This window comes from Sander lucioperca, chromosome 15 (genome assembly GCF_008315115.2).
Source record: "Sander lucioperca isolate FBNREF2018 chromosome 15, SLUC_FBN_1.2, whole genome shotgun sequence".
NCBI classification, from domain to species: Eukaryota; Metazoa; Chordata; class Actinopteri; order Perciformes; family Percidae; genus Sander; species Sander lucioperca.
Window position 1 is genome coordinate 14,441,742 of NC_050187.1, and position 12,068 is coordinate 14,453,809.

Here is a 12,068-nt window from a genome sequence, read left to right on the forward strand (position 1 = left end):
GAGAGAATAAATAAGTCTTTTTATGATCAAAGTATGTCCTTTATGTGCTCTGCAGGGTGTGAATATCCGTGTCCTCACTGCACATGTTATCAGGTCGGTGATTGTACCCTGCAGCAAACAGCTTGGCTGTGAGTTATTACTAGCAGCGGTATACACCTCCATCAGGCATTGTGAAAGAATGACCTCAGATACATCAGCCAGAGCAGTGGCTCTGTTGCAAAGTCACAACTTGCAACATAAGTCATGCATTTGAGTCTGTTGAGCCACAAAGTGCCACAGCAACCTAATCAGTCTGTCTCATGCTGTGACCTTGATCAGAGCTACCTCCTCTATCTTTTTGTGAACACTACAATGCTTTTTCTCATTTAATAGTGATAAAGTAAAAATATAAATCTCAATGTTTCCTTTGTGCTGTGATACATTCTGTCACTCTGGAACAGCATGTATTGTATTGTGCTCTGTCTAAAGAATATACTTTGTAAAACAAGCTGTCTAAAGTGACCTCAGCATGAAATCGTTTCCCCTTTATCTCTCTACTTGTTCCTAGCTATGTATTGTGGCTTTTTATGAATAGGCCATGAACTACAAATAAATGAATGAATACAAAATGAATTAAACTATCTTGTGATATGTTGTAAAATGTAAAATATGTTTGAACATAAGCCCTTAAATGCCACTGATTACTTTACATAACCAGATGATAGTCCAATTACAATACAATGAAGACAAATTGTCTTCATATGTACGTATTACTTTTTCATTTGGGTATATATTTCTGTGAAGGACAACTAAAGGACCCCACTGTCAGCCACACCTAGCCTGGCACTCTTATCCAAGTCTGGCTCCGTCTGTGCTCGTATCACTGGAGGGGAAAAGGGGGTGTGCCAACTATAGTGCCTTAGTACTTTTCAGAACTCTATCTGTGCCTGTGAGTGGTCTAACAGCTGCTGCTGCAGTGTCTGAGCTTGCTTGGGGATGCAGATGAAAGTGCTGATGTGTCCTGTTATTTTGGGTTGTGTGGTGCCCTGGAGACCAAGGAATTTTTGGAAGAGACCGGGCAAGATAGTTGAGGAGGTGTGGGGGTGGGGTCGTGCCCAGAGGGGATCTTAGCTGAGAGTTTATCCCAGAATGCAATGTGACCCTCATTGCCACATGGTGCGGTGGGAATCCTGAGGGGGTGTGGAATTGCTGACAGTACCAGGCTGAGCGATGGGCACAGACATGAGCACAAAGATTGATGTCTCTGATGATCGGCGGTATTTCTGGCCGTCTTTTGTACTTGAAGGGAGGTGCTCATGATGGCCTGTCATGCTCTAAGTTTTACACATTGTTTGATCCAAACTACACTTTATCTTGAGTTCCAAAGCCATTCTTGACATTGAAAATAGGACTAACTCACCTCAAAGTCCATTTAGTAGTCAAGTCAATTTTATTTATATATCATTCCCAATATAACAAATCACAAATTTGCCTCAAGGCAGTCCATTTAGCACATAATCTTCATCAACAGATGTTTGAACTTTGAAATGGAACTTTTAAGCCAACATGGAAGAAAATCCCTCAAAGTGCTCAGAAAAATTTGAAGATCTACATTTCCATGACCACCATGATGTCTGATGAAAATCATGCAATATGATCGAAAGCTCCAGACAGGGTTGAACAGGTATCTGATGGACCTTGAGGTGAGATTGTTTTGTCAGCTTGATATCGTTTAAAGAGTCTACTATGAGGAGCAGTAGTACTGTTTGCATTGCATATAAATGCAAACAGTATCATGACATATGAGATATAAAAATACATAAAAACTGTCAAATGTTCTTCAGTGGTACTACTGGCAATATTAATAGATAAGATTACACTTAATTCCTGATTAATATCCAACATTTTAGATATCTGACCAACACAGGAATATTTTTATTCAGTCTATTACTACGGTGTTGTTGTTACAGTCTGTTTTATTGGCTTCCAATTTTGGTGATAGATGAATTTTAACTCCCTCTACTTAATCTAACTCACTTCGCATCTGCTAGAAGCCCTGCTGCATAACACCAGCTGCTACATGCCTGCAATGTTAATGTCAGACATCATACTAGCATTAACTCTCTCTGCTGGCTGTAAATGTGATCATAGATCTTTGCACAGACATAACGCTCCCATTTCCATTCAACTCACACGTAGTAGTAATATTACAGCCAGTTTGGCTCGGCGCGTGACAGAAAGATGCCATGTCATTTACTTAATTACACGTCCCCCACGGCTCACACCTTGAAAACTACTTGATTTATTTGGTTGCCCCTTACTGAAAACCGTCCAGGATTTCCAGTGTCTTCTTGTTCTGTACTTCATCAGAGAAGCCTCGTCCGTGTACAATATGACACTATATTAATTAAGGGGAATATTCGCAGATTGCTCCATAAATCATTTTCATCACATTTTCATGCTTGGGCTAACAATTGCAATTTGCATCTTGTTCCCCTCATAACAGAGTACACCTCTGTGAATAAGCAGGAGGCAGAAGACTTGTGAAGGCAACAGCTTCATTGTCATGTTATCCTCAGAGGAGTTTGACAATCACTTTAGAAGGATGGATGTGCTGATTCATTGATGTTGTTATCCTCGACATCTGGGACACTAAAGAGACAGATATGTCATGATGCAAATTTCTGCATCTGACTAAATCCCAAAGAGTCAATTGACATTATAAAGGATGTATTGATAATTGTTTTATTTAATTTGTGCACCAATAAAATACATAAATGAGTCCTGCGAAATTATTTTATTGTAGCTTTGAGAGAAAAAAATCTATTTCTCCCTTTTTAGTAGTAGAATTTGTGTGTGTGTGTGTGTGTGTGTGTGTGTGTGTGTGTGTGTGTGTGTGTGTGTGTGTGTGTGTGTGCATAAAGCGCATTATGCATTGTGATTTCAGCAGACCTCACTGGGAGATACAGCCTAATTTTCTCCCTCAATCAGATGACAAAGCTTTCAATGCCAGTTCTCTGGTTACAATATTGCTTATTATATTATGTGTCAACATTGGTTCTGTTCTTTGGAGATCTGAATCACGTGATTGTATGCAGACAAAGGCCCGAATCAGACTGCTTTGTTATTTTAGCCGCTCATGTGATCAGCACTCAACACCAAAGGGCCACTCTCAGCCTCACAGACCTCCCCCCCCTCGCCGGACGGACACAGAGAGGGTCTGTTTCCAGAGAAACAAAGGTCAGTGTACTTTGTCGTCACATTTTTAACTCACAGAACAAATCTTGAAAGTGAAAAAAGGGCCGCAAACAAACACCCTTTGTTTTCACTAAAACAAGACACCATTTGTTGTTGCGCTCTGGGCTGTGATGTCATCGCCATGGTTCACCCTCTCTGTGACCTCTGGGCTGATGATTCTCGAATAGCCCCATCAAGAGGTGCACGCCAATTAGAGCATTGATTTTGTTTTATTGTCACGCCCACGCATCCTCGCACAAACGCAAACATGCATGTATTCATCTAATATCACAAAAATAGATCAGTGAGTTCACTGTTTTCTGAATCTGGTCTTTTTTCCCCACATGGGAAGCTGTGCTACTCTGCTTTCTGGAGCTGCACTAAACGCTATGATCTGTGCTATACTGTCTGAGTAGCATCATTATCTGAGGCATAAGTGAGGCTAAGAGACATAAATCATATTATGTTGCAAGAAAGCTCTTTGACGTTTTACAGATAACTGCAACAACTCGTTTACACAGGAAGCTGTGAACTCCTAATGCAGCCGACCTTTGATGGTGTAAGTGATGTAATCCTTGTGATAGATGCATCAGGCTTTGGCCTTGGGCTGCTCTGGAGGTTCTTCTCCCTGAAGGCCTATCAGGCTAAACGGGCCAAAGCAGCCACCATCAATACACCACCAAGCAACGCTCTGGATCCCCTCAACTGGTGCAATTAATCTTGGCCTTGTAACAAGTTGACAGGCCTTTATCCAAACAACAAACAAAACAGGCACTTTACTGCGTGATTACTATGTCGGAGGCCAGACGTTAATTTGGCTGCAGCTCTGTAGTTATCATCCTAATAAGTGAGGTTGCACACCGCCTTTACCTGAGATTAAAAATTCAAATCCAGTGTGATCAAAGTGGGATTACTCTGCTAAACTTGCTGTGACAAAAGAAGAGGTGGGATGTGAATGTTGGAAAAAAATATGTATTTCACTCTCTTCTGCGATGCTTGTTAATATGATTTATACTGGAAACTATGTTGTTGTTTTTAGTTGACCCTATTACCATGCTGTCAGTTTTAATTTACATAACACTCGAGGCTTAAACTACCTGAAAGATGGATGTAACATTTACAGCATAAAAATGACATTTCTTTTCTTGAAGGATTAGTTGAACATCCTGGAAAATGTGCGTATTCACTCTCTTTCAGAGAGTTAGATGAGAAGATTGATACACTTTCAATGTCTGTATGTAAAATATAAGGCTACAGTCAGGAGATGATTAGCTTAGCCTGGCTCTGTCTAAAGGTAAAAAAATATGCCTACTAGCAGTTCGGAAGTTCACTAATAAACATGTTGTATCTGGTTTGTTTAATCTGTGTAGTATAAAATGACAAGTTGCAGTTTTACAGGGGGTTATGTGTAGGCATATTTCTTGGCCGAGAGCAGGGAGGTCGGATTTCTTTCTAGTCTGAGCCAGGCTAGCTGTTTCCCACTGCTTTCAGTCTTTATGCTAAGCTAAGATAACTGTCTACTGGCAACATCATTTTTAGTGTACAGATATGAGAGTAGTTTTCATCTCCTCATCAACTTTGGGCAAAAAAAGCAAAGAAATGTATTTCTTAGTCAAGTATTTGTCAAAGAAGTCTTGAGCACAACAACACTAGCTAGTTAGCTAGCAATCTTAGCTCACCATCAATGGTGGCCAAAGAGCTAGATCTCCATTGGAAGCTGCATCTGACACAAATCTTTATTCCAGCCAAGAGAATTACATGACTTTGAAAAGTCACATCTATTGAAGTAGGCTGTGCAATGTTAAGTAACCCTTCCAGTTTTATGTAAATCATATTTTTAAATTAGCTCCCACAATGAGCTGCCGTCTTACTGGAGGACGGTCCATGACCTGCTTTGAATACAATCCACAATGCAATGCAAGGTTAGGAAATACATAATTTGTGCATTGTTTCCTGGAATCATACTGTGTTTTGATCTCATTAAAATGTGATTTTCAGTAATGGGTGCCACATCTAGTGTATAATCAGCTGAGTACACCATGAGTCAAGAGATTGCATAACCACTATATTTCATGAGACTTTTAGTGTTGCCTCATTCTTGTGTGTGTGTTTACAGAAGGAGTGTATGAGGAATGCAGCTGTGAGTCAGCACAGAAGAACGGCAAAGAAAGTCAGTATTTGGCCATGGTCGGATTATAAGGTGATGTTTGAAAGAAAGAGTCAACAGTTCAGTATGTTCTGGTAAATTCCTGATGGGTAACTCAAGTCAATTGGCCTGTTGACTCCTATTATGTAGCTTTGTTCTTCTGTTATGAAGGTAGCTGTGTTGATTGGCGGAATTTGACCATGTGTGCTTTTTATTAATTGTAAACAGGTAAGAAATAACCTTCATACAAAGAGAGCCTGATAATTTCTCCCACAAGCAGTCTGACGTCCTTTATTATGTATAAATAAACTCAAAATAATTAAATCAAAACCAGAAAACATGTAAGAGCAGCAGTGGTCATCAGCTGTGGAGGATAAAATCCAGTTCTGTTATTACTGAGAGGTTGAAACCAAGAGCTACACATGAAGCTGATGTGGCCGTCTGCTTTCCTGCATAACTATTTCATAACTTTTAAGCACAAAGGACTATTAGATCTCTCCAATTGGGAATTATGTCATTATATCAAATTTGCCCAGTTACTTCAAACCAGTTATTTTTGACAAAACAATCCCAACTCAATGTCCACTCTGTTGATCTATTATTTATAGTTTACTTTAATTGTGAGAAAAAGTAATGAATTAGGCCTCTTTCTTTTCTAATTTACATACATAACAACATATTCATTTTTCTTCTTATGATTGCCTTAATCCTTAAAACCATTGCAATATACTCCCACACCTATTTATTGTGATATAAAGGGCCTACTGTGATATTATGGGCTTGTTCTGTCATTAACATCTATTAACAAGCTTTATGTCACGCCTATACTCTCTAACATAGCCATCTTCAGCCTGAGCCTGCACCTACAGAGGGTCCCCGTGCTGTGGAAGACGTCCTGCCTCGTTCCTGTGCCTAAGACGCCGCGTCCCAGTGGCCTTCAGGACTACAGACCGGTGGCTCTGACGTCCCACATCATGAAGACCTTCGAGAGGCTCGTCCTGGAGCAGCTAAGGCCTAAGGTCAGGTCCTTCACTGATCCACTACAGTTCGCCTACCAGCCCAGCCTGGGAGTTGAGGATAGCATCATCTACCTGCTGAACAGAGTCTACACTCACAAGCCTGCGAGCACTGTGAGAGTCATGTTCTTTGACTTCTCCAGTGCTTTCAACACCATCCGTCCGGCTCTACTGGGTGAGAAGATGACTGCGATGCAGGTGGAGGCCCCCATCGTGTCCTGGATTGTTGATTACCTGACGGGCAGACCACAGTACGTACGCCTAAAGAACTGTGTGTCTGACAGGGTGGTCAGCAACACTGGGGCTCCACAGGGGACTGTCCTCTCTCCCTTCCTCTTCACCCTCTTCACCTCGGACTTCAACTATTGCACTGAGTCCTGCCACCTTCAGAAGTTTTCTGATGACTCAGCAATAGTTGGCTGCATAGAAAAGGGTGATGAGACTGAATACAGGACTGTTGTGGGCAACTTTGTCACTTGGAGTGAGCTGAACCATCTGCAGCTCAATGTGACAAAAACGAAGGAGCTCGTAGTGGATCTGAGGAGGGCGAAATCACCTGTGACCCCGTTTCCATCCAGGGGGTCCCTGTGGACACTGTTGAGGAGTACAAGTACCTGGGGGTGTACTTAAACAATAAGCTGGACTGGACTAGACACGCCGAGGCTGTCTACAAAAAGGGCCAAAGTCAACTCTTTTTCCTCAGGAGGCTGAGGTCCTTCAACATCGGTCGGACGATGCTGAGGATGTTCTATCAGTCTGTCGTGGCCAGTGCTATCTTCTTCGCTGTCACATGCTGGGGCAGTGGGATGAAGGTCGCAGACACCAACAGACTGAACAAACTGATCAGGAGGGCTGGTGATGTTGTGGGGGAGGAGCTGGACACACTGACGACCGTGGCTGAGAGGAGGATGCTGTCCAGGCTTCAGTCCATCTTGGATAATGTCTCACACCCTTTCTACGACACACTGGCCCAGCAGAGGCGCACCTTCAGCAGAAGACTCCTCTCACCCAGATGCACCACAGAGCGCCACAGGAAATCTTTCCTGCCTGTGGTCATTAAACTTTACAACGCCTCCCTCAGAGAGTCACACACCCCCTCTCTGTAATCATCTCATCTCAAACATAGACAATCACTTGTCTTTTTTTATTTCACTATAATCATCTCTACATAGACAATCATTTCTCTTTTTTATTGCACTATTTGCACATTAACACTGTACATTTCATATTTTATTCACTGTACATTTAATTTCATATTTCATATTTTATATATTATTACTGTATATTTGTTTTTATTATATATGTAAAAAGTCTGGATAATATATGTTGTTTGTATATGTTGTTTGTATACCTGGAGTGGTAACAAAAATAATTTCCCCCTGGGATTATTAAAGTATTTCTGATTCTGATTCTGATTCTGATTCTGATAGGAAGTCTACAATTGTGTAGCTGGGAAAAATTAAAATATATATATATATATATATATATATATATATATATAATTTTATATTAATACTGTTTGGTTGAAATGGGATGAATGAATGAATAAAAGAACAGTGATAAATAAAAGCAGTAGTCTGTATCAGCTGGTACTTCAATTATAATCCTATTAGCCTTTGTCTTTCAAAGGTGTTACCATGGCACATGGAAAGCAGAGTGTTGTGATATTTAAATCTAAAAAGTTAAACTGATTTGTGATCATAGACCACAGGACATACATACAGGACAAATGAAAAGAGTCTTTTGAGGCTGTTCTAACCACCGGGCTGGTGGAGCCACATCGAGCACAAACACATAGAGCTTACCATCAACTTGCTGCCCTGAACACGACAAAATAGTGTTATGTCAGCGTGCAGAGAAAAAGCATTAAATTGGGAAGCAGAGAGGTACAAAGAGGTGTGGAGGGAGGGTAGGAGGGAGGTGAAAAGGAGGAGGGGGCTCTGAGATTCAGGCTGTACCTGAGGCATGGAGGGGTACATCATTATTCAGAGCAGCACTTTGATGTTGAGGCTGGGTGGATCTCACAGAGCAGGCGAGAAGCAGTTCTAATTAAAACAGTAACAATGCAGCCTGAGTTGCCCTGAAGAAATAGGAGCTTTGAAGAGTCACTGAATGCCCCATTTAAAGCAGGCTGCCCATAGATAACAGCAGATATTACATCGACGGACTCTGAGGCCTCTGCCGCAAAATGTGTATTTTTTCACTACATTTCATAAAGCATGCCTTTCAGTGTGTGTGTGATGAGTTCTTGGTGTCCTACTTTCTGGGTTCTTTTGTGGCGTTGTGGGCCTGACAGTAGTGACAGATTGAGATGGGCTGCTGGTACTCAGAGGGCAGGCGAAGACAGGAAAGCCTGGGGGATCTTGGTATGACAGGTAGACAGAGGGGAGACAGAACTTCATTATAACTGCTGCAGAGAGGAGCTTTGAATATCAAATTAGTGTCCCCAATCAACACAAGAAAAATGTTTGTGTTTTCTTATTTTTATTCTGATACGTTTTATAAAAAAGAAATTCAGATGCAACAACTATCACGCCGATAGTGCTGTTCCCTGGCTTGTATAACGCAGATTTTCCCCTTGTCCGCCAAGCATGTTTATGTCTCTCCTCATATCTACTGAAGCATATTGCAATGAAAGGCCCAAGTGGGCTGTAGAGAGAGCTGAGTGTTCAAAGAGACTGTCTGCATAGAGAGAAGGGTCTAATTTTAACTTGGAGACAGAGGGGCTCATGAAACAGCTCTCCGCCTGACTACAGCTCAATTATTCATCAAAACAAGAAGTCTCTCAACTAAAAAGCCTGACACGTTATTCATTCCCCCCCCCCGTTCTTCTCCCATGCTGTTTCATTCATACACAAAACCAGCCACCCACACACACACACACACACACACACACACACACACACACACATACCAAAGCTACCCACCCTACCCTTGTCTTGAACCACACAGTGTCCTCCAGAAATGCATGCAGGATTCGGTGAAGATGAGTCAAAAGCACACATGAGGTGTATGCTGTGCGAGGGGATTTTACAAAAGCAGTGGCTCTGAAAAGTGAACTTTATTTTGAAAATCATATAAATTCATATAAAATAATATGAAGCTGTCTTGCAAATAAATATTTTGAACCAATTTTACTTTCCAACTTATATTGTTTTAGTATGCATCAACTGCAGCCGCATAGATTTATGTCAACATAATTTTTTATTAAATCCGGTTATCATGTTTTTGTGGCTCTTTTTGAATTATTTAGTTAAAATAATGTCAGGTGTTGATAGTGGCTGTCACCTTAAAAGTATCTAGGTCATCCAGCATAAACTCTCCTAGACTCTTCTAATTTATTTTTTGAAGAATAGGAAACCAAACTCAGAGTTAAGGGCTTGTTTTTGGCGTGAATGCTTTACCCGATCACTCATTTTCTGTTGCAGCAGGCGTCATCTCCGACAGATGACCAGTCATGCGACGCCAAACTAACTCCACCATAGCTGGTTATGTAATTGGAGAAAATTACAGAATGAAGCACAGTTTGTTTAATTTCCGATCACACAGTTGTCCTTAGTATAAAATCTTGGACTGCCATACATTCTCTGTTGCTGGTGGAGGATACAGCTAAGCAGTATTTTCTTATCTCAGTAACCAAATCAACAGAGATACCACAAAACATTTCACTATAGCAGCTTCAAAAATTCCAAATCAGCTTCCCTCCAGTTACTTGTTGACTTCTCTAAAACCCTGGAGGTCTAAATTCTGATTATTTAGCATGTAGGTTTAAGCATCAACTACTCCAGATGATACGACTGCAGCTAAGCTGTGTGTGACTGGGCCTTTGACAGAGTGGGAAGTTAGTTGTTGACCTTCACACAAACTGCTACAGATTACTGGTCAGCACAAGCAACAGCTCTGACTGATGTGCGGATGCAGCAGTCTGAACCTGTTGAATGTTTGTAATAATTTTATGGCTTTGGAAGTCGCTGGGTGGCCTGCAACCTCAGGCAAACTGGGAGGGGATTTGTGCCTGCTGTGATAATGACACCATTTTAAGACCCATCCAGACAAGCTGACAAATGCTGAGGCGTGTTTTCATGTTGACTAGCGACTGTGAGGCAAACACAGATAAACACATGGCTCGCTCTCTCTCTGATGGACAGTGACAGTAGGATGATGTGTGTAAATGTATGTTTCTTTTTAAGAGCTAATATAAAATCTACTGAGAACTAAAGAGGCTTTGTGTAAATATATCTCACTCGATATGCCAGACACATCTTATTTGTTTTCAGCAACAGACAACAAATCCAAGTGTGGCTGCATAAATCTACAGGATCAATAGAGAAAATACAATAACACGTCCTCAGTATTATTGCTCTACAGTAAGTACTTCCCTGAACATTTTTCATTATGAAAACTGAGATTTATCATCGATTTGCCTGCCACAGCATATAATGCTGCTGAACTTTGCGGTGTGTTTGCGTTAACGTGGACAGCACGGCTGGATTTATTAAGGACTATCTGTGACAGGCAGCAGGTGCTGTGGATCATGTAGAGAGGGAGATAGGTCTAGCTAAAGACAGTCAGGTGTGGTGCTGTTTGTAGATAAGGCTATAGAGGCTAACTGTAACTTCTGACATGAAAAAGGAGCTGTGATTGCTGTTGCTCTGAAACATTGGCTGCGGAGATGGAGGTGACTTCCAAAACATTTCCTCTCTGGATATATGTCAGCTTTAGACTTTTACTAAAGCCCCCCCACCTCAAACAGTAATTGTCCAATCATAGCTTAGCAACTTGTCTCAGCAGGCCTGTCAAGCTTTGGATTTCCCCACATGTTGAAGCGGTGTGCATGGTGCTGTTATAAGAGAGATACTCTTTTCTTCTAAACTTAAAAGGCTGGTGCCTTTGCGAAACCAAAAGCAGACGTGCAAAGAACTGATTTCACAGTGTGTCCACCTGCTCTGTCATGGGCTGTAATTGTTAGCATATCCACCTACTGGCTTACCACCAACAGTATAACCCAGCATTACTTCGAAGGCCAATGAGAGCATCATTAGCTGGTGAGGATACTAACTTTTTGCCTGGATGCATGTAGCTTTAGCCTCAGTCATTTAGCACAATATCATGTAAGAAATGTAATTAGTGTACATTTAAGACCAGTTTTACAAGATTTATAAGATCATTTTAAACGAATGAGCTGTAAGCGTTAGAGTCAGGGACACAATTTGGAACTAACTCATGGAGCTCATATTAGCTTAATTAGCTGGCTAGCTACATCTGATTAAATCTGCTAGCAAAAGTTGTCATTTTAGCGGCAAAACAAAGCTCATGCTGGATAGAAACGAGAAGCCTCCTTTTGTCCATACATTGATTGTTTGAAAATAAATTGTTGTGTGTTGTGTATCTGCCACTGTTGTCATTGTAAACGTCATTTGTTCAGTGTGCAAACAGAAAGCTTGACATAGCAACAGTAACTAAGGGCGACAGGGCTTAGCGAAAAGTCAATTGGTACATTTCCACCATTACGGAGGTTGAGGTCATGGATAACGTCCCTTCTTATCATGTCACTCTAAGATGGTGTGTGTGAATAGTGTTTTTTTTTCCAAAGTGGAATAGATAGACTGCAGGACATTGTGACGGGGACGGACCACAGGACACTCAAGTGTTTCCTGGCAGCATGGAAACAACAGGGCACCCCCGCTCTT